This window comes from Ambystoma mexicanum, chromosome 6q (genome assembly GCF_040938575.1).
Source record: "Ambystoma mexicanum isolate Mex_15411 chromosome 6q, UKY_AmexF1_1, whole genome shotgun sequence".
NCBI classification, from domain to species: Eukaryota; Metazoa; Chordata; class Amphibia; order Caudata; family Ambystomatidae; genus Ambystoma; species Ambystoma mexicanum.
In genome coordinates, this window is record NC_090937.1 from 1646797839 (window position 1) to 1646820487 (window position 22649).

General features: G+C 56.0%; 1 protein-coding gene across 1 annotated transcript in view; it reads right to left on the reverse strand.

Moving 5' to 3' along the window:
- The window catches only part of LOC138516970 (rho-related BTB domain-containing protein 2-like), a 601113-nt gene extending 579117 nt beyond the window's left edge, over positions 1 to 21996 (reverse strand). The window contains exon 1 of the mRNA XM_069632455.1: positions 21858 to 21996. The gene's annotated coding sequence lies outside the window, so the exon portion shown is untranslated. The remainder of the gene's footprint in view (positions 1 to 21857) is intronic.
- Between the last annotated feature and the right edge of the window lie 653 nt (positions 21997 to 22649).

The window sequence follows — 22649 nt, forward strand, 5'->3', positions numbered from 1 at the left end:
CTTATAATACAGGCCAAACACTACCATGCCCTTTAATACCTGGCCTCTTGCTTATGCATGCTAAGAAATCTTGCAATTGCTGACACGTATAACCAACGTACAATGTTTGCATATAAAAATAACACACAGGATGTGCAGCTTGAAAAGTGCAGCGAAAAATAGCAAGGGCTGCTTAAAAACAACTCGTGTTCTGCTTTAAAAAAAAGACAAGTATTCAGATTCTTGCTTTCATGTGTCAATCTTCAGCAGTGCACAGAATAGCAACGCTGCCACAACCCGCTCCGTCGCAATGAGGGGTTGCCTAGTGTCAGGGAGAGGGGTCCCACAAGAACTACTAGGCCTGGTCAGGCTGCATTACGTGCTGCAGAGGCAGCTGGAATTCTGCACTCTGCTGGCGTTGTGACGTCACCACTGCAGCGTAAGACCGGATTGGAGCACAGTAGTGCATTCTGAGGATATTACAGGTCACTGAGGAGCTTGGTGACCAATAAGAGAAAGGTCGAGTTCCTTAGAAGGTCACGGAACGGGGCGGGGACTTGCAGCGTCCTTTTAACGTACTCTAGGAGGGGGATATGGTAGGGGATGTTATTCATCATAAAACATGGCCACAGCCTGCCCTCCCCTGCAATAACTAATCTGCAGCTTCTCAAACGGCTGCATTTGGTGCCTCAAAACAAGAAATGAGGGCGAGGGTGAGAGATTTTATTAAAGTATGCCATTCGACCTTGAAGGTGGGCCATAGGATGTTTGAAACTTTTAATTAGGCATTTAATGCAGACAAACTAATTTGCAGTAAATGGCAAATAACTGATTTGCTGTGGATGACTGGCCTTTGGGTGGCAGGATTGCATTAAATATAAAATGCGCTTGTGGTGGGTGACATGACCTATTTCACAGAAAACGCTGGTAAAATTATTTATTTGGATTTGGAGAGCACACTGCAGCCCGAAGGCATCGAGGCGCTGTAAGAGGAGAGTAGGAAGGCTTGATTAAGGGTTACATGAATGCCGCCCACGAGGGTACAGGTTACTACGTTAGAGCAGCATAAGTAGATGCAAACTAAATGCTTGCAGTGTTAGACAAAGAGCCTGGTTTTGATGCCTTGCGAAAAGCCGTATGAGAGTCAATGAGCCCAATATATGGAGGGAGGGCGTTCCGGTGGGTGGCAGCCATAGTTGGGAAGCTACTGCCACCAGCACGAGCTTTATGTATTTTGGGAGCAGTAATCATGTTAGAGTAAGGCACTCTGGCTGGCCTGGTTGTAAGGGGCTTGGATATCCTTTGGACAAGGTAAAGGGGGACCAGGTCGTGGAGACACTTGTGCGTCAAGGCAAGGGTTTTTGAAAATGATCCTTTCCTTGACTGGTAGCCAGTGGACCTACCTCCTGAGCCCTGAGATGTGATCCCTGCGTGATAGACCTCTGGCGTCCCTGAGGGCCTTATTTTGTGCTAGTTGTAGTCTAGCAAGATTTTTGGCTGAGGTTCCTACAAGAAGGGCATTACAGTAGTCCAGTCTCGATCCAATCATTGCCCTGGCGATGGTGAGACAGTTATGTTGGGATAGGAATTGTCTCACTGCATTAATACGTGTGGAGTGATATGCTGGGGAGGATGCTATGGCATTAACCTGCCTGTTCATGGAAAGGTTGGGTTCCAGTGATGGGAATATTGTCAACTATGAAGGAACTATATTGCTTGTCCAGCTTGTGGACGGGGAGCCATTCAGCAGAAGTTTGGTTTTCTCACTGTTGAGGCATAACCAGTTTTCTGCCATCCAGGATTGGATTGTTGAGTAAATGGTATTGAGGGTGTCCAAGTCAGACAGGTAATCACCCGAGAGGGGGATGAGCACCTGGGTGTCATCAGTGTAGTTCCTATATGAGATACCCAGGATGTCCAGGATTTTGAACAAAGGCCTCGTGAAGAGGTTGTAAAGGGTGGGAGCAATGCACGAGCCATGTGGGACCCCACATTTAATGATGGTAGGATTAGCACAGGAGGAGTCTGAGAAGACCTCCATTGCTCTGTCCTGAAGGAATGAAGTTATCCAGTTGCAAGCCCTTGGGGAGCTGCGGTGGACAGATGATGGCAGAGAGCCTTGTGATCCACCAGATCAAAGGCAGCGGACAAGTCGAGGAAGAGAAGAAGCGCCGGTTTACCTGCCTCTCTGAGGTCATCCATCTGATATTTGAGGTCGAGGAGGGCCGTTTCGGTGCCATGTCGTGGCCAGAGAACGAGAAGATGGTTGTCTTCTAGGAATTTTTGTACTTGCAGGTAGGCTGCTTTGTCAAGGCTTTTTAGTAGGAAGGGGACAGTGGTGATGGGCCTGTAGTTCCCTGGGACTGATGGGTCTAGGGAGGGATTTTTAAGGAGCGGACAAACCCACGCTTCCTTAAATCCAACTGGAACGTGGCCAGACTGGAAAGAGGCGTTAATGAATGCTGTGATAAGAGGGGCAAGGGAGGTGAGCTGAGCTGGGCAGGCATCCCCTTTACAATTGGAAGGTTTGATGGATCTGAGGAGGGCAATGACTTCAGGTTCACTCATATCCTTAAATTCAAACATGGGGGATTGGCTGGAGACGGTTACTGGAGGCGGGCTCCTGTGGCTGTCAGCCATTAGGTTAAGTGCCTGGTGGTGGGCAAGGATTTTGAAGTGCAGGGTGTCCATCTTATTGAATTTTATTGCACCATGCCTCATCCTTTAGGAGGGTGGGAGGCGGGGAGGCAGGGGTCTGCAGCTCTCTGAAGATGGAAAAGATTTTAGTCCCTGATCTAGCATTAGCTATCCTGGTATTGAAGGAGGAAGCTTGGATCTTAATGATGGCGGTTTTATAATCTTCAGACAGAGCCTTGAAGACTGCTTTAGTAGTCTCCTTGGGGTTGTTTCTCCAAGTAGTAAGGGCAGCCCTCTTTTTGGAGCGCAGCTCTAGGAGCTCCAGGAGCTCCTGGGGGAACCAGGCGTTGGCATGCTTCACTGTTTTGGCTTTTTAAGGGTAAGTGGAGCCCCAGTGTCGATGGCCTGGGTAATGATCCTTTGAATGCATTGGCAAGTAGCTAAGGGGCATTGGAGAAAGGGGGCAGTAGTGCGGGCACCAATAGGTGCTGGGTGAAATTCTCCTTCGTGAGCTGCCAAGAGCTTCTCGATAGTGCAGCAAGAAGAGGGGTGGTAGGCTTGGGGGGCCCTTTAGCGGTGACGATATCAAATGTAATGCAACGGTGATCAAACCATGGAGTGGGAGTGATCTCTATGACACGGAGGGAGCAGTTATGGTGGGACACCCAGTCTAATGTACAGCCTTTAACGTGGGCGGGCTTAGCGATGGCTTGGGAGAACCCATGGCTGGAGAGCGCTTTGAGAAGTGTGGTGGTGTGGGAGACCTTGGGGTCGTTGAGTCCTAGGTTGAGATCACCCAGGAGTGAGACTTTGGATGACTTTTTTAGGTTATCTGAGAGTGAGTGGATTAAAGCTTCCTGAAAATCAGTGGTGGGGCCAGGAGGGCGGTAGACGATGTGGAGGGCCATGGTACAGTTATGGGAGAGCTTCAGTTTGAACACAAGATAGTCAGAACTCTGGCCAAGGTCCCCTTGCATCCTCCCAATCAAGAGAGTCTCCTTGTCGAAGACAGCTACCCCACCGCCTCTATGCGAGGGGCGGTCTTATCTATGAATGGTACGAGTGCATAAAATATGTAAATTAAGGAAATCCCCTGCAAGTCTATTGTTTTTCTTTCTCAAGATTTTGCTAGATTTAAGCCAAATAGCATCCAACGTCCAATAATTTCGAACCTTGCTAAATAAATGGTTTGCGTTTGTATAGCTTTCCAAAGGATGATCGCCCCAGTGTTCACGGAGGGATATGACTATTCCCTGGAGATTAAACACAGAGGTCAAAGTGGGAGGGAACTAAAGGGTACGACGTTCCCTTACTTTCCGGGGCAATCCTTCATCGTTCCCTTACTTTTTGCGACCGAGAATACTGATGTAAATATTTGTTGTTTTAAACTTCACCCCGACAGGGGACTCAAACTTGCGCGCTTCCTATATCAAGCCAGCGTAACATCAGACAGAGCCATTTCACAGATGCTGGTTGTCGGGTTATTCATGTCGATACACTGCTTGGGGTGTAAAACCCATTCCCAGGCAGCCAAAAAGTACCACGTTACAGCGGTCTGCGCATGAATGGCTGTAGGCTCAGCCTGGGGGGTGTGTAGCTGGACATGTTCTTCAAGAGGTGCGAATGGTGGGTGGTGTAGAGGGTGGTGCATAAAGGTGCATGCTGAGGGTGACAATGACCAGCACTGGCGATTGGGCCGGCTCTCGCCGGATCCGAGATCCAGCACTAGATGTGTAGCCGGATCTCGGTATCCAGCTAGAGTCAGCAGGGGGGAGAGGGGGCCGCGAGCAAACTAACTTCCTCTGGTGACCCTGTGCAAGGGGTCACAAGAAGAAGTTGCAGTCCTCAGCCACGACCCAGTTTATTTATTTATACAATGTTTGTCGGGTGGTTCTGGATTATTTATTTATTTATTCGTGCAATGTTTGTTGGAAATCTGCATCCGACAAACATTGCATGAAAAAATAAATACCCCTATTAACATTGAAACGATCACACACGATGCAGCCACCCAACTCCTTTCAGAGGGGAGCTGCAGGAGCTGTGCTGGGTGTGGTTCAAGTAAAAGAAAACGTTGCTTATGGTGAACAGAAATCTGTTCGAATAGTACTCAAGGTGGAGTTTTTTTAATAAAATGGGATGAAATTGTACATTTTAAAGAATATTTACTCAGCAACACTGGTCAAACTATTATCCGCCCAGTGAAGTAAATCACCAGAGCCATGGAAGTGGTTTAAAGTGGAATTAATAGTTTGGAAATGAAGCAGCATGAAAGCAGTGACTCTGTTTCAAACTATTATTTTGGACATTTCCTTTGATCGGAGGTCAACTGCCAGCTCTGCCCACTAAACCCTGCCTCCTTGTGCACTGCCCCCCCAAACGCCGCCCCCAACAAATATTTTCCATTTCTAGCACTGACAGTGAGACACTAATGCGGGTCATTTAAGCGCCGCTGCTTTCGCGTTTTCTCAGTCCCTCTAGAACTATTGCATAAGGCAGCGCTGCAGGGTGGAGTGGGTGGAGTGGGGGAAAGGAAAGGAAGCCCCCAGGTGTGGGGTTGAATGTTTGTCGGGTGAGGGAGGGGCACAGGGAACAGCGGTCCACTACTTTGGGTATTGCAGCGCCTTGAGGCCCCACGGCCCAGTCTCGCGTAAAGCCCCGGGCCAGGCCAGGCTTGGGCGGAGAGGAGCGCTGCCGGGCGGCCCGGGATCCCTCGCCCCGGCCCAGCCCAGCCTGCATTCCTCCTGCGTGCGCCATCGGCGCTGTTTTCCTTGGACACCCTCCCCGCATTCCTCCCGTCCCCTGTCTGGGATGGACCACCCCGCGCCTTCCGTCTCAATGCAGCTGGCAGGATAGCGCAGCGGGTTCACGTTCCTGCGGCAGAGAGTTGGGTCTCGGCCTGCAGCAGTCCCCACAGCTTTTCTCTTTGGGTTCTGGCTGAAGGGCCCGTATGTGGTGGCATTGCCCCCCCCCAGACGCTCCACTGCCGCGCCCTTGCTGTACTTTAATTATACAGTAGAGCCAGGGGTCCAAGTGCTCGAAAGGAAGTAGCGTAACTATGCAGGGTTTAAGTCGAGGGTACACGCGGGTGGACGGAGTCTCCCCACTTTTATTTTTAGGACTTGACCGCCTGGAACTATGTTACCTGCTGGCCTGCACCCACTCCCCACAAACCAACACACCTGCTCTTTAAGGCAACGTTCAGTGCAGTGCACTCAAGTGCAAGTTTCAACTTCTTCCTACACTTCTTTTTATTTTAAGACGAAACCATTCCAGAGCGGGTTCTCTTTTAAATAAAAGTACAGGAACAGTCCAACTTAAATTAATGAATTGAGGAGCACCGCTCTCGCCCACTTCGACCACCGGCATTAGCGCGCCTGGTCCCTCAGCAGGAACCAACAGAAAGGCCAGTGTGTGTGCACAGCAGAACAGACCCTGGGTGCTGGAAACGCAGCAAGAAAGCAGGCTATCCTCCTGGGAGAGAAAAGGAGTACCAGGGAGCAGTGAGGAACTGCAGAAGACCTGGGTAGGAACGGGAAAGCGTCGCCTCCTGGGAGAGAAAAGGAGTACCAGGGGGCAGTGAGGAACTGCAGAGGACCTGGGCAGGAACGGGAAAGCGTCGCCTCCTGGGAGAGAAAAGGAGTACCAGGGGGCAGTGAGGAACTGCAGAGGACCTGGGTAGGAACGGGAAAGCGTCGCCTCCTGGGAGAGAAAAGGAGTACCCGGGGGCAGTGAGGAACTGCAGAGGACCTGGTTAGGAACGGGAAAGCGTCTCCTCCTGGGAGAGAACAGGAGTACCCGGGGGCAGTGAGGAACTGCAGAGGACCTGGGTAGGAACGGGAAAGCGTCGCCTCCTGGGAGAGAAAAGGAGTACCCGGGGGCAGTGAGGAACTGCAGAGGACCTGGTTAGGAACGGGAAAGCGTCTCCTCCTGGGAGAGAAAAGGGGTACCAGGGGGCAGTGAGGAATTGCAGAGGACCTGGGTAGGAACGGGATAGCGTCGCCTCCTGGGAGAGAAAAGGAGCACCAGGGGGCAGTGAGGAACTGCAGAGGATCTGGTTAGGAACGGGAAGCGTCGCCTCCTGGGAGAGAAAAGGAATACCAGGGGGCAGTGAGGAACAGCAGAGGACCTGGGTAGGAACGGGAAAGCGTCGCCTCCTGGGAGAGAAAAGGAATACCAGGGGGCAGTGAGGAACAGCAGAGGACCTGGGTAGGAACGGGAAAGCGTCGCCTCCTGGGAGAGAAAAGGAGTACCAGCGGGCAGTGAGGAACTGCAGATGACCTGGGTAGGAACGGGAAAGCATCGCCTTTTGGCTCCTGGGAGGGAAAGGGGGTGCCAGGGGGCAGGAACGGGAAAGCATCGATGCCCAGAGGGTGAGAACACACGCATGGCAGCCCCCGCCATTGGGAGTCTCCCAGGGGCTATCTGTGTGTGTGACACACCGTGCCAGTGGCTCTCTTGAGAGCCTGGGTGGCGAGTGCCAGACATTCCAGACGGTTCATGGCGCATAAGGGAGAGCCCGAGGTCCTGCACACTAGCGCTACGAAGCCTGCCTCGGCTGTGTGCTGGCGCCCAGCTCTCACGTGGAGCAAGAGCAGGGCCTGCAGCCCAACCCAAGAGGGCGACCTTTCCGTTTAAGAAGCGCTGCTCCGGCAACCGCCGCTTCACCCATTCTTGCTCACGCCCACTATATGCAGGGACCCTGGGCGGCGCGTTCTGTGCCACCCCCGGAGGGAGGGCAGCAGGCGATTCAACCCAGTGAGCCTCAGGCTACACAACTAGCCAGGGGCAGCAATCGGTTCTCCCCGGGCAGGGGCCCTAAAGAGGCCTGCAACCTGCGCCCCCACGTGTGCTGGACTACAAACCCCACCATCCCTCACCATTGGCTACTGCGGATAGGCCGAGACGGGAGTTGTAGTCCAAACATCTGGAGAGCCAAAGGTTGGATCCCTATATAACGAGCTCAGGTGTGGCCATAAACTCCCCAGCAGGAATCGGCAACCAGGCTGGCACCGCCTATAGGGTGATGCCCGAATAGGCCGCGTGGGGCAGGGCTTCTGGGTGCAAGTCGGCCTGTTTGAGGCATTCCACACCGGCGAGCTGGCACGTCTTCCAGTGTTACTGCACACAGATTCTTAGAAATGCACAATGTGCAATACACTTCACCCAAACAAGTCTGCCGCCTGGATGCTGCTCACGGCCACCTGCACGTCCCAGTCCCACACGGTCTGCTCCGTGCGACTCTCCCGATGAATTGGACTACAATTCCCGTGATGCATCACCACCGAATATGCTAAGTAGGACTGGTGAGAGTTCAGAGCTACAAAGGCTGACAGAGCGCATGCGCTGGCCTGCCATGGGGCCTCGTCATTCTGGACAGACTGGCCAGAGAGGGGATTTACACATGCGATTACATGTGTGTTCATGCAAGAGAAAGCTGTGCAAGCCACTGCAACATGCAGTCAACAGGATGGACAGAGGGCTGACAGAACTCCCATCCCATGACTGCACATCTGGCACGAGTCCCATCCTATGACAGCACACCTGGCACGAGTGCCCAACTATGGCATCACAGAGCCGGCAGCGCTCCCATCCCATGACTGCACATCTGGCACGAGTCCCATCCTATGACAGCACACCTGGCACGAGTGCCCAACTATGGCATCACAGAGCCGGCAGCGCTCCCATCCCATGACTGCACATCTGGCACGACTCCCCAACTATGGCATCACAGAGCCGGCAGCGCTCCCATCCCATGACTGCACATCTGGCACGAGTGGCCAACTATGGCATCACAGAGCCGGCAGCGCTCCCATCCCATGACTGCACATCTGGCACGAGTCCCATCCTATGACAGCACACCTGGCACGAGTCCCATCCTATGACAGCACACCTGGCACGAGTCCCATCCTATGACTGCACATCTGGCACGAGTGCCCAACTATGGCATCACAGAGCCGGCAGCGCTCCCATCCCATGACTGCACATCTGGCACGAGTCCCATCCTATGACAGCACACCTGGCACGAGTGCCCAACTATGGCATCACAGAGCCGGCAGCGCTCCCATCCCATGACTGCACATCTGGCACGAGTCCCATCCTATGACAGCACACCTGGCACGAGTGCACAACTATGGCATCACAGAGCCGGCAGCGCTCCCATCCCATGACTGCACATCTGGCACGAGTCCCATCCTAGGACAGCACACCTGGCACGAGTGCCCAACTATGGCATCACAGAGCCGGCAGCGCTCCCATTCTATCACAGCACATCTGGCACGAGTGCCCAACTATGGCATCACAGAGCCGGCAGCGCTCCCATTCTATGACAGCACACCTGGCACGAGTGCCCAACTATGGCATCACAGAGCCGGCAGCGCTTCCATTCTATGACATCACATCTGGTACGAGTGCCCAACTATGGCATCACAGAGCCGGCAGCGCTCCCATCCCATGACTGCACATCTGGCACGAGTCCCATCCTATGACGGCACACCTGGCACGAGTGCCCAACTATGGCATCACAGAGCCGGCAGCGCTCCCATCCCATGACTGCACATCTGGCACGAGTGCAGACCTATGACAGCACACCTGGCACGAGTGCCCAACTATGGCATCACAGAGCCGGCAGCGCTCCCATCCCATGACTGCACATCTGGCACGAGTCCCATCCTATGACGGCACACCTGGCACGAGTGCCCAACTATGGCATCACAGAGCCGGCAGCGCTCCCATCCCATGACAGCACACCTGGCACGAGTGCACAACTATGGCATCACAGAGCCGGCAGCGCTCCCATCCCATGACTGCACATCTGGCACGAGTCCCATCCTATGACAGCACACCTGGCACGAGTGCCCAACTATGGCATCACAGAGCCGGCAGCGCTCCCATCCCATGACTGCACATCTGGCACGAGTCCCATCCTATGACAGCACACCTGGCACGAGTGCCCAACTATGGCATCACAGAGCCGGCAGCGCTCCCATTCTATCACAGCACATCTGGCACGAGTGCCCAACTATGGCATCACAGAGCCGGCAGTGCTCCCATCCCATGACTGCACATCTGGCACGAGTGCCCAACTATGGCATCACAGAGGCGGCAGCGCTCCCATTCTATGACAGCACATCTGGCACGAGTGCCCAACTATGGCATCACAGAGCCGGCAGCGCTCCCATTCTATGACAGCACACCTGGCACGAGTGCCCAACTATGGCATCACAGAGCCGGCAGCGCTCCCATTCTATGACAGCACATCTGGCACGAGTGCCCAACTATGGCATCACAGAGCCGGCAGCGCTCCCATTCTATGACAGCACACCTGGCACGAGTGCCCAACTATGGCATCACAGAGCCGGCAGCGCTCCCATTCTATGACAGCACACCTGGCACGAGTGCCCAACTATGGCATCAAAGAGCCGGCAGCGCTCCCATTCTATGACAGCACATCTGGCACGAGTGCCCAACTATGGCATCACAGAGCCGGCAGCGCTCCCATTCTATGACAGCACACCTGGCACGAGTGCCCAACTATGGCATCACAGAGCCGGCAGCGCTTCCATTCTATCACAGCACATCTGGTACGAGTGCCCAACTATGGCATCACAGAGCCTGCAGCGCTCCCATTCTATCACAGCACACCTGGCACGAGTGCCCAACTATGGCATCACAGAGCAGGCAGCGCTCCCATTCTATCACAGCACATCTGGCACGAGTGCCCAACTATGGCATCACAGAGCCGGCAGCCCTCCCATTCTATGACAGCACATCTGGCACGAGTGCCCAACTATGGCATCACAGAGCCGGCAGCGCTCCCATTCTATGACAGCACACCTGGCACGAGTGCCCAACTATGGCATCACAGAGCCGGCAGCGCTTCCATTCTATGACAGCACATCTGGCACGAGTGCCCAACTATGGCATCACAGAGCCGGCAGCGCTCCCATTCTATGACAGCACACCTGGCACGAGTGCCCAACTATGGCATCACAGAGCCGGCAGCGCTCCCATTCTATCACAGCACATCTGGCAGGACTCCCCAACTATGGCATCACAGAGGCGGCAGCGCTCCCATTCTATGACAGCACATCTGGCACGAGTGCCCAACTATGGCATCACAGAGCGGGCAGCCCTCCCATTCTATGACAGCACATCTGGCACGAGTGCCCAACTATGGCATCACAGAGCCGGCAGCGCTCCCAGAGCCGGCAGCGCTCTCATCCGATGACAGCACATCTGGCACATCTCCCAAACTATGGCAGCACACCTGGCACGAGTGCCCAACTATGGCATCACAGAGCCGGCAGCGCTTCCATGCTATGACAGCACATCTGGCACGAGTGCCCAACTATGGCATCACAGAGCCGGCAGCGCTCCCATTCTATCACAGCACATCTGGCACGAGTGCCCAACTATGGCATCACAGAGCCGGCAGCGCTCCCATTCTATGACAGCACACCTGGCACGAGTGCCCAACTATGGCATCACAGAGGCGGCAGTGCTCCCATTCTATGACAGCACATCTGGCACGAGTGCCCAACTATGGCATCACAGAGCCGGCAGCGCTTCCATTCTATGACAGCACATCTGGCACGAGTGCCCAACTATGGCATCACAGAGCCGGCAGCGCTCCCATTCTATGACAGCACACCTGGCACGATTGCCCAACTATGGCATCACAGAGCCGGCAGCGCTCCCATTCTATGACAGCACATCTGGCACGAGTGCCCAACTATGGCATCACAGAGCCGGCAGCCCTCCCATTCTATGACAGCACATCTGGCACGAGTGCCCAACTATGGCATCACAGAGCCGGCAGCGCTCCCATTCTATGACAGCACACCTGGCACGAGTGCCCAACTATGGCATCACAGAGCCGGCAGCGCTTCCATTCTATGACAGCACATCTGGTACGAGTGCCCAACTATGGCATCACAGAGCCGGCAGCGCTCCCATTCTATGACAGCACACCTGGCACGAGGGCCCAACTATGGCATCACAGAGCCGGCAGCGCTCCCATTCTATGACAGCACATCTGGCACGACTCCCCAACTATGGCATCACAGAGCCGGCAGCGCTCCCATCCTATGACAGCACATCTGGCACAACTCCCAAACTATGGCAGCACACCTGGCACGAGTGCCCAACTATGGCATCACAGAGCCGGCAGCGCTTCCATGCTATGACAGCACATCTGGCACGAGTGCCCAACTATGGCATCACAGAGCCGGCAGCGCTCCCATCCTATGACAGCACATCTGGCACAACTCCCAAACTATGGCAGCACACCTGGCACGAGTGCCCAACTATGGCATCACAGAGCCGGCAGCCCTCCCATTCTATGACAGCACATCTGGCACGAGTGCCCAACTATGGCATCACAGAGCCGGCAGCCCTCCCATTCTATGACAGCACATCTGGCACGAGTGCCCAACTATGGCATCACAGAGCCGGCAGCGCTCCCATTCTATGACAGCACATCTGGCACGAGTGCTCAACTATGGGATCACAGAGCCGGCAGCGCTCCCATCTTATGACAGCACACCTGGCACGAGTCGCCAACTATGGCATAACAGAGCCGGCAGCGCTCCCATTTTAAGACAGCACATCTGGCACGACTCCCCAACTATGGCATAACAGAGCCGGCAGCACTCCCATTCTATGACAGCACATCAGGCACAACTCCCAAACTATGGCATCAGACCTGCCAGCACATCTGGCACACATTTCTAACTATGGCATAACAAAACCAGCAGCGCTCCCATTCTATGACAGCACATCTGGCACGAGTCGCAAACTATGGCATAACAGAGCCGGCAGCGCTCCCATTCTATGACAGCACACCTGGCACGAGTGCCCAACTATGGCATCACAGAGCCGGCAGCGCTCCCATTCTATGACAGCACACCTGGCACGAGTGCCCAACTATGGCATCACAGAGCCGACAGCGCTCCCATTCTATGACAGCACACCTGGCACGAGTGCTCAACTATGGCATCACAGAGCCGGCAGCACTCCCATCCTATGACAGCACATCAGGCACGAGTCGCAAACTATGGCATAACAGAGCCGGCAGCGCTCCCATTCTATAACAGCACATCTGGCACGACTCCCCAACTATGGCATAACAGAGCCGGCAGCGCTCCCATTCTATGACAGCACACCTGGCACGACTCCCCAACTATGGCATAACAGAGCCGGCAGCGCTCCCATTCTATCACAGCACATCTGGCACGACTCCCCAACTATGGCATAACAGAGCCGGCAGCGCTCCCATTCTATCACAGCACATCTGGCATGACTCCCCAACTATGGCATCACAGAGCCGGCAGCGCTCCCATTCTATGACAGCACATCTGGCACGAGTGCCCAACTATGGCATAACAGAGCCGGCAGCGCTCCCATTCTATGACAGCACATCTGGCATGAGTCCCATCCTATGGCAGCACATCTGGCACAAGTCCCCAACTATGGCATCACAGAGCCGGCAGCGCTCCCATTCTATGACAGCACATCTGGCATGAGTCCCATCCTATGGCAGCACATCTGGCACGAGTCCCCAACTATGGCATCACAGAGCCGGGAGCGCTAACATTCTATGACATCACATCTGGCATGAGTCCCATCCTATGGCAGCACATCTGGCACGAGTCCCCAACTATGGCATAACAGAGCCGGCAGCGCTCCCATTCTATCACAGCACATCTGGCACGACTCCCCAACTATGGCATCACAGAGCCGGCAGCGCTCCCATTCTATCACAGCACATCTGGCACGACTCCCCAACTATGGCATCACATAGCCGGCAGCGCTAACATTCTAGGACAGCACATCTGGCACGAGTGCCCAACTATGGCATCACAGAGCCGGCAGCGCTCCCATTCTATGACAGCACATCTGGCATGAGTCCCATCCTATGGCAGCACATCTGGCACGAGTCCCCAGCTATGGCATCACAGAGCCGCATTCCAAAGCTATGCCATCACAAACTACAGCATGTACATCTTCGTGGCAGCATTTCTCGGCTATATGACATCCCTGGTGGGGGGCAGCACATAGACGGCTGTGGTGGCAGCGACAGCCTGCCCCTGTGGCATCCCAACAGCCAGCAGTGTGTAAAACGCAGCAGACGTGGCATTCTGGGTGCAGGGCGTGACATGGCCGTGGCAGTCCCCTGCCAGTCTGTACAGGCTGAGAGTGCTGCACCTGGACCGTGCCGTGGAGATCAAGGGGCGTCACTGCCCTGGCAGAGAATGCCAGACGTTCAGCGTCACCCAGTGCACTTCTCTCCCATGCCACGGAGAGTGGCACTGCCCACACCTGTTAAGAGGCGGTCTAGCTGCTTACACTGGCATACGCTGGCAGGAGGGATGCCACCTCTTGGAATACAAAGTGGGGTCCTTTGAAAGTAAATCCGAGCAACGTGGGGTGCACTACTAAGCGAAAGCCTGAACAACTTTTTCCACCAAAGAAGCGACAAACCCCACCCCCTCCGATTTCCTCTGCGGCTCTCCCGGAGCGGCAACGAGGTGGCACGAACAGCAACATGTCTTATTAAATAGATAAATAATGGCTCAAAGGCGGCTCGGGAACTTCGGGGGCTCAGGCGAATCTGTGACCGACCGTGAAGGCATTGCCCTGAACGAGAGGCCACACCACCCCCTCCAGCCCCTGACACAATAAACCCAGATGTTTTCAGGTGTTCTGCACGAGGGAGATGCTGTCAATATCTCACACACTCACAAAGGGGAGACTGCGAGCTCCACGGTGGGGCTGCGGGAACAGGAGTACACCGCCGCCGTGGGAGAGGCGTGCACCCTGGCCCCGCCACCCTCTTCTAGTCCCTGCCACAGTAAATCCAGATGTTTCCATGTGTTCTGCAGAACAGCCGCACACGCTTCGAATTCTGGATAAACTTCGCAGAATGCACGAGGCCCGTGCCCGCGACATCCCCGCCATGCATGGCAAGGAGTGCCCCTGCACGCTGCTGGCACGCCCCGTCATGCAGCCGACACTGGGCTTCAGCGCCCCCTGGGCGCCTCGCCCCTCTCACCCGGTCCACACACAAGGGTCAGTGCTGCCCAAACATCACCCACGCGCGGTTATCTGTGTCTTTCACACTACACTTCCCCCAAAAGACTGAAGCCAGGACCCCTCGCACCCCTGCACCTACGCGGGGCGCCTCCGTTCGGCGCCCACAAAAGTAGAGCGAGTTTGGTGCAACTCACCCCACCAACTAACAATTAAAAAAGGTGAAGGCCTGTCAATGCTTCCCACATCTCTGCCCCCTCCCTGTTGCCCCTCCCAAACTACTGAGCAGGGGGGCAGAATCCCACACACCACGCCTCCACAACGCCCAACAAACAGGGGCGACACGCGCCACCTCTAGTGTATTCTGCCACCTCACGCCCCAGGAACGCCTAAGAGTCTGCCCCGCTACCCCCTAGAGCCCCTGTATACAGCGGGGCAGGGCTGCACGTGCGAGGTGAGTCCAGGGAAGCTAGGGTTCTTCAGACCTCCCCTCCCCCTAAAGCATGCGTAAGAAACGATCACCCCACACAATACATGGTGGCAGCTAGGACCTCGCCACCTTCTAAATGTGGCATGGGCGCTTGTATGCCCTTCTGGGACCTGGCCGCCAGTCCTATCGTCGGCAGCATCCGCCCTCCCCCTGCACTTGCCTTCGGGCACCACCTGGCCTGGGCTGCTGACCCCTCTTCCGTTTAGTGGGCACTGCCTGGCATTGCAATCCGGCTCTTGCACTACCTGTTGCCTCGGCACTTCACCCCACTCTGTGGATCCTCCAGCACCCCCCCCCGTTCCCCTGTCCCTTCTCTCCCTCTGCACTTGCCTTTGGGCACCACCTGGCCTGGACTGCTGCCCCCTCCTCCGTTTAGTGGGCACTGCCTGGCATCGCAATCCGGCTCTTGCACTACCTGTTGCCTCGGCACTTCACCCCACTCTGTGGATCCTCCAGCACCCCCCCCCCCCCGTCCCCCTTCTCTCCCTCTGCACTTGCCTTTGGGCACCACCTGGCCTGGGCTGCTGACCCCTCTTCCGTCTAGTGGGCACTGCCTGGCATTGCAATCCGGCTCTTGCACTACCTGTTGCTTCGGCACTTCACCCCACTCTGTGGATCCTCCAGCACCCCCGGCCCCGTCCCTTCTCTCCCTCTGCACTTGCCTTCGGGCACCACCTGGCCTGGGCTGCTGACCCCACTTCCATCTAGTGGGCACTGCCTGGCATTGTAATCCGGCTCTTGCACTACTTGTTGCCTCGGCGCTTGACCCCACTCTGTGGATCCTCCAGCACTCACCCCCTTCCCTCCCTCTGCACTTGCCTTCCGGCACCACCTGGCCTGCTGACCCCTCTTCCATCTAGCGGGCACTGCCTGGCATTGCAATCAGGCTCTTGCACTACCTGTTGCCTCGGCGCTTCACCCCACTCTGTGGATCCTCCAGCACCCCCCCCCCCCCGTCCCCCGGTCCTTTCTCTCCCTCTGCACTTGCCTTCGGGCACCACCTGGGCTGCTGACCCCTCTTCCATCTAGTGGGCACTGCCTGGCATCGCAGTCCGGCTCTTGCACTACCTGTTGCCTCGGCGCTTCACCCCACTCTGTGGATCCTCCAGCACCCCCCCCCCCCCCCCCGTCCCCTGGTCCCTTCTCTCACCCTGCACTTGCCTTCGGGCACCACCTGTGCTGCTGACCCCTCTTCGATCTAGTGGGCACTGCCTGGCATTGCAATCGGCTCTTGCACTACCTGTTGCCTCGGCGCTTGACCCCACTCTGTGGATCCTCCAGCACTCACCCCCTTCCCGGTCCCCCTCTCACCCTCTGCACTTGCCTTCGGGCACCACCTGGCCTGGGCTGCTGACCCCTCTTCCATCTAGTGGGCACTGCCTGGCATTGCAATCCGGCTCTTGCACTACCTGTTGCCTCGGCACTTCAACCCACTCTGTGGATCCTCCAGCACTCCCACCCCTCCCCCCCATCCCCCGGTCCCTTCTCTCCCTCTGCACTTGCCTTTTGGCCCCACCTGGCCTGGGCTGCTGACCCCTCTTCCGTTTAGTGGGCACTGCCTGGCATCGCAATCCGGCTCTTGCACTACCTGTTGCCTCGGCGCTTGACCCCACTCTGTGGATCCTCCAGCACTCACCCCCTTCCCTCCCTCTGCACTTGCCTTCCGGCACCACCTGGCCTGCTGACCCCTCTTCCATCTAGCGGGCACTGCCTGGCATTGCAATCCGGCTCTTGCACTACCTGTTGCCTCGGCACTTCACCCCACTCTGTGGATCCTCCAGCACTCCCCCCCCGTCCTTTCTCTCTCTCTGCACTTGCCTTCGGGCACCACCTGGGCTGCTGACCCCTCTTCCATCTAGTGGGCACTGCCTGGCATCGCAGTCCGGCTCTTGCACTACCTGTTGCCTCTGCGCTTCACCCCACTCTGTGGATCCTCCAGCACCCCCCCCCCCCACCGTCCCCTGGTCCCTTCTCTCACCCTGCACTTGCCTTCGGGCACCACCTGGGCTGCTGACCCCTCTTCGATCTAGTGGGCACTGCCTGGCATTGCAATCGGCTCTTGCACTACCTGTTGCCTCGGCGCTTGACCCCACTCTGTGGATCCTCCAGCACTCACCCCCTTCCCGGTCCCCCTCTCACCCTCTGCACTTGGGCTGCTGACCCCTCTTCGATCTAGTGGGCACTGCCTGGCATTGCAATCGGCTCTTGCACTACCTGTTGCCTCTGCGCTTCACCCCACTCAGTGGATCCTCCAGCACTCCCCCCCCCTGTCCCCCGGTCCCTTCTCTCCCTCTGCACTTGCCTTTGGGCACCACCTGGCCTGGGCTGCTGACCCCTTTGGGCACCACCTGGCCTGGGCTGCTGACCCCTCTTCCATCTAGCGGGCACTGCCTGGCATTGCAATCCGGCTCTTGTACTACCTGCTGCCTCGGCACTTCACCCCACTCTGTGGATCCCCCAGCACTCCCCCCCCCCTGTCCCCCGGTCCCTTCTCTCCCTCTGCACTTGTGCAAATCTTCACGAAGCCTAGTAGGACCGCCTTTTTGTATTTTGCACATTACATTGTCTAGCCGTTTCCCTCGTTTCCTTCCCTTTGCTCTTTGGGCGCTTTGCAACAACATTGTTCTTACTGTATAAGCGCCTTACAAATGCTCAATAAATAAATGAAGCACCAGCATCCTCACACCCCCCATATCCAGCGAGTTAGCGACCCTCAAACTCCCTGAACACACGTCAGAGTTCCACAGACTAATATAGAACATGCAGGTCACCTTTGACCTACATACAGGGGGCCAGACTCTCTCACACCACTGAATGCAGGTTATACCGTTCCCTTATGGCTTCCACCTCGCATATAGCGCAGTATCGAGCCCTCAGACTCCAAAATACATGGGCAGCTGGTGGCCCCTACACCCTCCAACCCTTCCTGCTCGCATAAACACAGACCACATGACCCCGGCTATACGGTGGGTCAGATCCCCTCACGCACCTTATATATGCAAGGAGTTAGAGCCCCTCACGCTCCCATCCCCCTTATAAACAGTGGGACAGCGACCTACACAAACCCTATACAGTGGGGTTAGAGCCGCTCACATCATGTATGTGCAGTGAAACGGCATACCTCACCCCCATATGCACAGTAGGTCACAATATAGAGGAGGGTCTCACTCCCTCACCTTACATACAGTGAACCAGTGTCCCTTCCATTCCTTTTACACACACACGGGTCACAGTCACGAGTTGATGAGCTGGAGTGAAAAGCAGCTCCTGGGTGAAAGGCATAACCCAGCTGGCAGGAGTTACCCCCAGAGAATCAGGAACGTGTACATGGCATGCCGGAAATCCAACTGTCACACACGAGGTTAACTTTGTGTCCATTGGGATGTGTGGACCAGGAGCAAAAGGCAGCTCCTGGGTATCAGCCATCAGCATTTAGGCAGGAGCGACCTCTGGGGAACTTGGAGTCAGCCCAAAGCAGCAAAGGTCACATGTGCCTAAGATGCAAACTTCAACCTAGTCCATTTGCGTATTATACAATATGCTTTAAATGACGATTCTCCTGCACACACATTCCTAAAGCTACTCCGTTAACATCACATAGCTGTGTGTGTTTGGCACCACTTGCCGGGGTGTCAAGTGTAGCTCCTGGAGGCTGTTGTTGTCTAGCTAACCAGGCTCCTCTTGGCTATAACCAGGCAATTTCGAAATCCTGTGCTTTCTATACACATTCCCAAAACACGTAGAGGTCATGTCACGCAGGCATGTTTGTAGGGCACCAGCTGATACTGGGACTCAAATATCTCTTGGCAGCTGTTGGCGTCCAGCAAACAAAACTTCTCTAGTCTACAAGCAGGAACTATATAGCTCCCAGCAATTTCACACCCTGTGTACTGCTGGTCAGCGTCCCGCACTACAATAAATACTGTGTGTCCATGTCCCTCACTCCCACATATACAGTTATCCCCAAAACCCATATACAATGGGTCAAAGTCCATCATTTCCATAAGTAAAGGCACTGGCCCTCACATTCACATACTTGCAGGGGGTCAAAATCCCTGACATAACCATGGAATTTCAGGGGCCACAAACAAACGGCTAGTTAGCCCCGAGTTCTGAGACATTAGCGTAGCCCATGATCTTTTCCAGACCTAGCAGCACACCTGGATTTTTGTAAAGTCATGAAACACTATTTAATTAAGCTGGAACTTTCCAGTATATGTATTAGTTTATTTGCAACATATAGCCACATATCAGTGTCCTGGGCTAATTGTTTCACCTGGTCTACCGTATAGAAGTGGGGCGGCCATCCACACATGGTACACAGACCCACGCTGCACGCTTTTATTAATGATAGAATTCAATCACAATTACCCAGCGGAGGTGATTCACAGTTCTTATGGCGAGGTTTCTCCAGTACTCACATGCAAGGGTCACAGCTCCCGACACACTCGCATGCACGGGCACAGAGCTCCCGACACACTCGCGTGCACGGGGTCACAGCTCCCGACACACTCGCGTGCACGGGGTCACAGCTCCCGACACACTCGCGTGCACGGGGTCACAGCTCCCGACACACTCACATGCACGGGGTCACAGCTCCTGACACACTCACATGCATGGGGTCACAGCTCCTGACACACTCACATGCATGGGGTCACAGCTCCTGACGCTCACATGCATGGGGTCACAGCTCCTGACACACACCGACATGGGGTCACAGCTCCTGACACACTCACATGCACGGGGTCACAGCTCCTGACACACTCACATGCACAGGGACACAGTTCCTGACACACTCACATGCATGGGATCACAGTTCCAGACACACCCACATGCACGGGGACACAGTTCCTGACACACCCACATGCACGGGGACACAGTTCCTGACACACTCACATGCATGGGGTCCCAGCTCCTGACACACTCACATGCACAGGGACACAGTTCCCTGACACACTCACATGCACAGGGTCACAGTTCCTGACACACTCACATGCATGGGGTCCCAGCTCCTGTCACGCTCACATGCATGGGGTCACAGCTCCTGACACACACCGACATGGGGTCACAGCTCCTGACACACTCACATGCACGGGGTCACAGCTCCTGACACACTCACATGCACGGGGACACAGTTCCTGACACACTCACATGCATGGGATCACAGTTCCAGACACACCCACATGCACGGGGACACAGTTACTGACACTCACATGCATAGGATCACAGTTCCAGACACACCCACATGCACGGGGACACAGTTCCTGACACACTCACATGCATGGGATCACAGTTCCAGACACACCCACATGCACGGGGACACAGTTCCTGACACACTCACATGCATGGGGTCCCAGCTCCTGACACACTCACATGCATGGGGTCACAGCTCCTGACACACTCACATGCATGGGGTCACAGCTCCTGACACACTCACATGCATGGGGTTCAGCTCCTGTCACGCTCACATGCACAGGGTCCCAGCTCCTGTCACACTCACATGCACAGGGTCCCAGCTCCTGTCACACTCACATGCACAGGGACACAGTTCCTGACACACACATGCATGGGGTCCCAGCTCCTGACACACTCACATGCACAGGGACACAGTTCCCTGACACACTCACATGCACGGGGTCACAGTTCCTGACACACTCACATGCATGGGGTCCCAGCTCCTGACACACTCACATGCACAGGGACACAGTTCCCTGACACACTCACATGCACGGGGACACAGTTACTGACACTCACATGCATAGGATCACAGTTCCAGACACACCCACATGCACGGGGACACAGTTCCTGACACACTCACATGCATGGGATCACAGTTCCAGACACACCCACATGCACGGGGACACAGTTCCTGACACACTCACATGCATGGGGTCCCAGCTCCTGACACACTCACATGCATGGGGTCACAGCTCCTGACACACTCACATGCATGGGGTCACAGCTCCTGACACACTCACATGCATGGGGTTCAGCTCCTGTCACGCTCACATGCACAGGGTCCCAGCTCCTGTCACACTCACATGCACAGGGTCCCAGCTCCTGTCACACTCACATGCACAGGGACACAGTTCCTGACACACTCACATGCATGGGGTCCCAGCTCCTGACACACTCACATGCACAGGGACACAGTTCCCTGACACACTCACATGCACGGGGTCACAGTTCCTGACACACTCACATGCATGGGGTCCCAGCTCCTGACACACCCACATGCACAGGGACACAGTTCCTGACACACTCACATGCACGGGACACAGTTCCTGACACACCCACATGCATGGGGACATAGTTCCTGACACACCCACATGCACGGGGACATAGTTCCTGACACACTCACATGCATGGGGTCACAGCTCCTGACACACTCACATGCATGGGGTCCCAGCTCCTGACACAGCCATATATGTAAGCGGTCAGAGCCCCTCACACACGCTGATATATGCAGGAGGTCTCATCCACTCTCACACACCCACATATGGTGGGGGGCAGAGTTTCTATGCACAGATGCAGAGCCCCTCACCCCACCACCCAGGGTGTGGAGCCCCTGCAATGGGCCAGAAACCCGCGAACTGTTGTCTCACGGGACACCCCTCCCTGGGGTCACGGGTCAGAGCCCCCCCCGCTCCCCACCCCCATCTCAGGCTGCCCTGGCTCCACGGCAGTCCAGGGAGCGCTCACGGCCCCCGCTGCCTACCTCAGGCGGTGCGGCTGAAGCGCGGCTGGCAGGCTGCTGTCACCCCTGGGCGCCGCTCGCTCCTCCCGCCGCGGCAGACACTCTCCATTGTGTGCCGCCGTCGCCGGAGCGCTGACTGCCAGCAGGCCCGGGGGCGTGGCTTCCCGGGGGCGTGGCTTCCCCGGGGGCGTGGCCATGGCGTGTGCCAACCGCGGGAGGCTGGCCTAGCGAGAGCAAACATACAGGGCAGAGGCGGAGCCTGCAGCCAGGGGGCGGGGCCAAGAAAAAAAGAGCAAACCGTGGAGGTGGGCCAGCTAAACGAGGAAGAGAGGCGGGGCCTACGAGAACGAAAACAACAGAGGGGCGGGGCTATAGAGGGAAACCTACAGGGAAAGGGCGGGACCTGAGAGCACGCCAAGAGGCAGTGGGCGTGGTCTGCTGATCAAGCATATTGGCATGGCCGTGATCCGTTAGAAGTAGGCGGGACAAGAACGGAGAAAGGCGCTTCCTGAACCAATCACTGCAGTGGGTGCAGACTAAGAGCTAAACACAGAGAGTAGCAGGGCCGGCAAGCCAATCACTGAGCAGGGAGGAGCCAGGCAGCACAACACAGCAGCGATTGGCAGAGTTCACAATTTCAGCTAGGGCGTGGTCAGCATTCATGAGTAGGGGCGGGCCCGGAAAGACCACGCGCCTCTCTTGGCGCACGTAGACTGACAGCTGCTGGAGGGCGTTGGGGGCGTGGCCTGTGAGACAAAGAGCGATCATGGGAGCGGTCGAAGGGGCGGGGCGACTCTGGGCACGTCCACACGC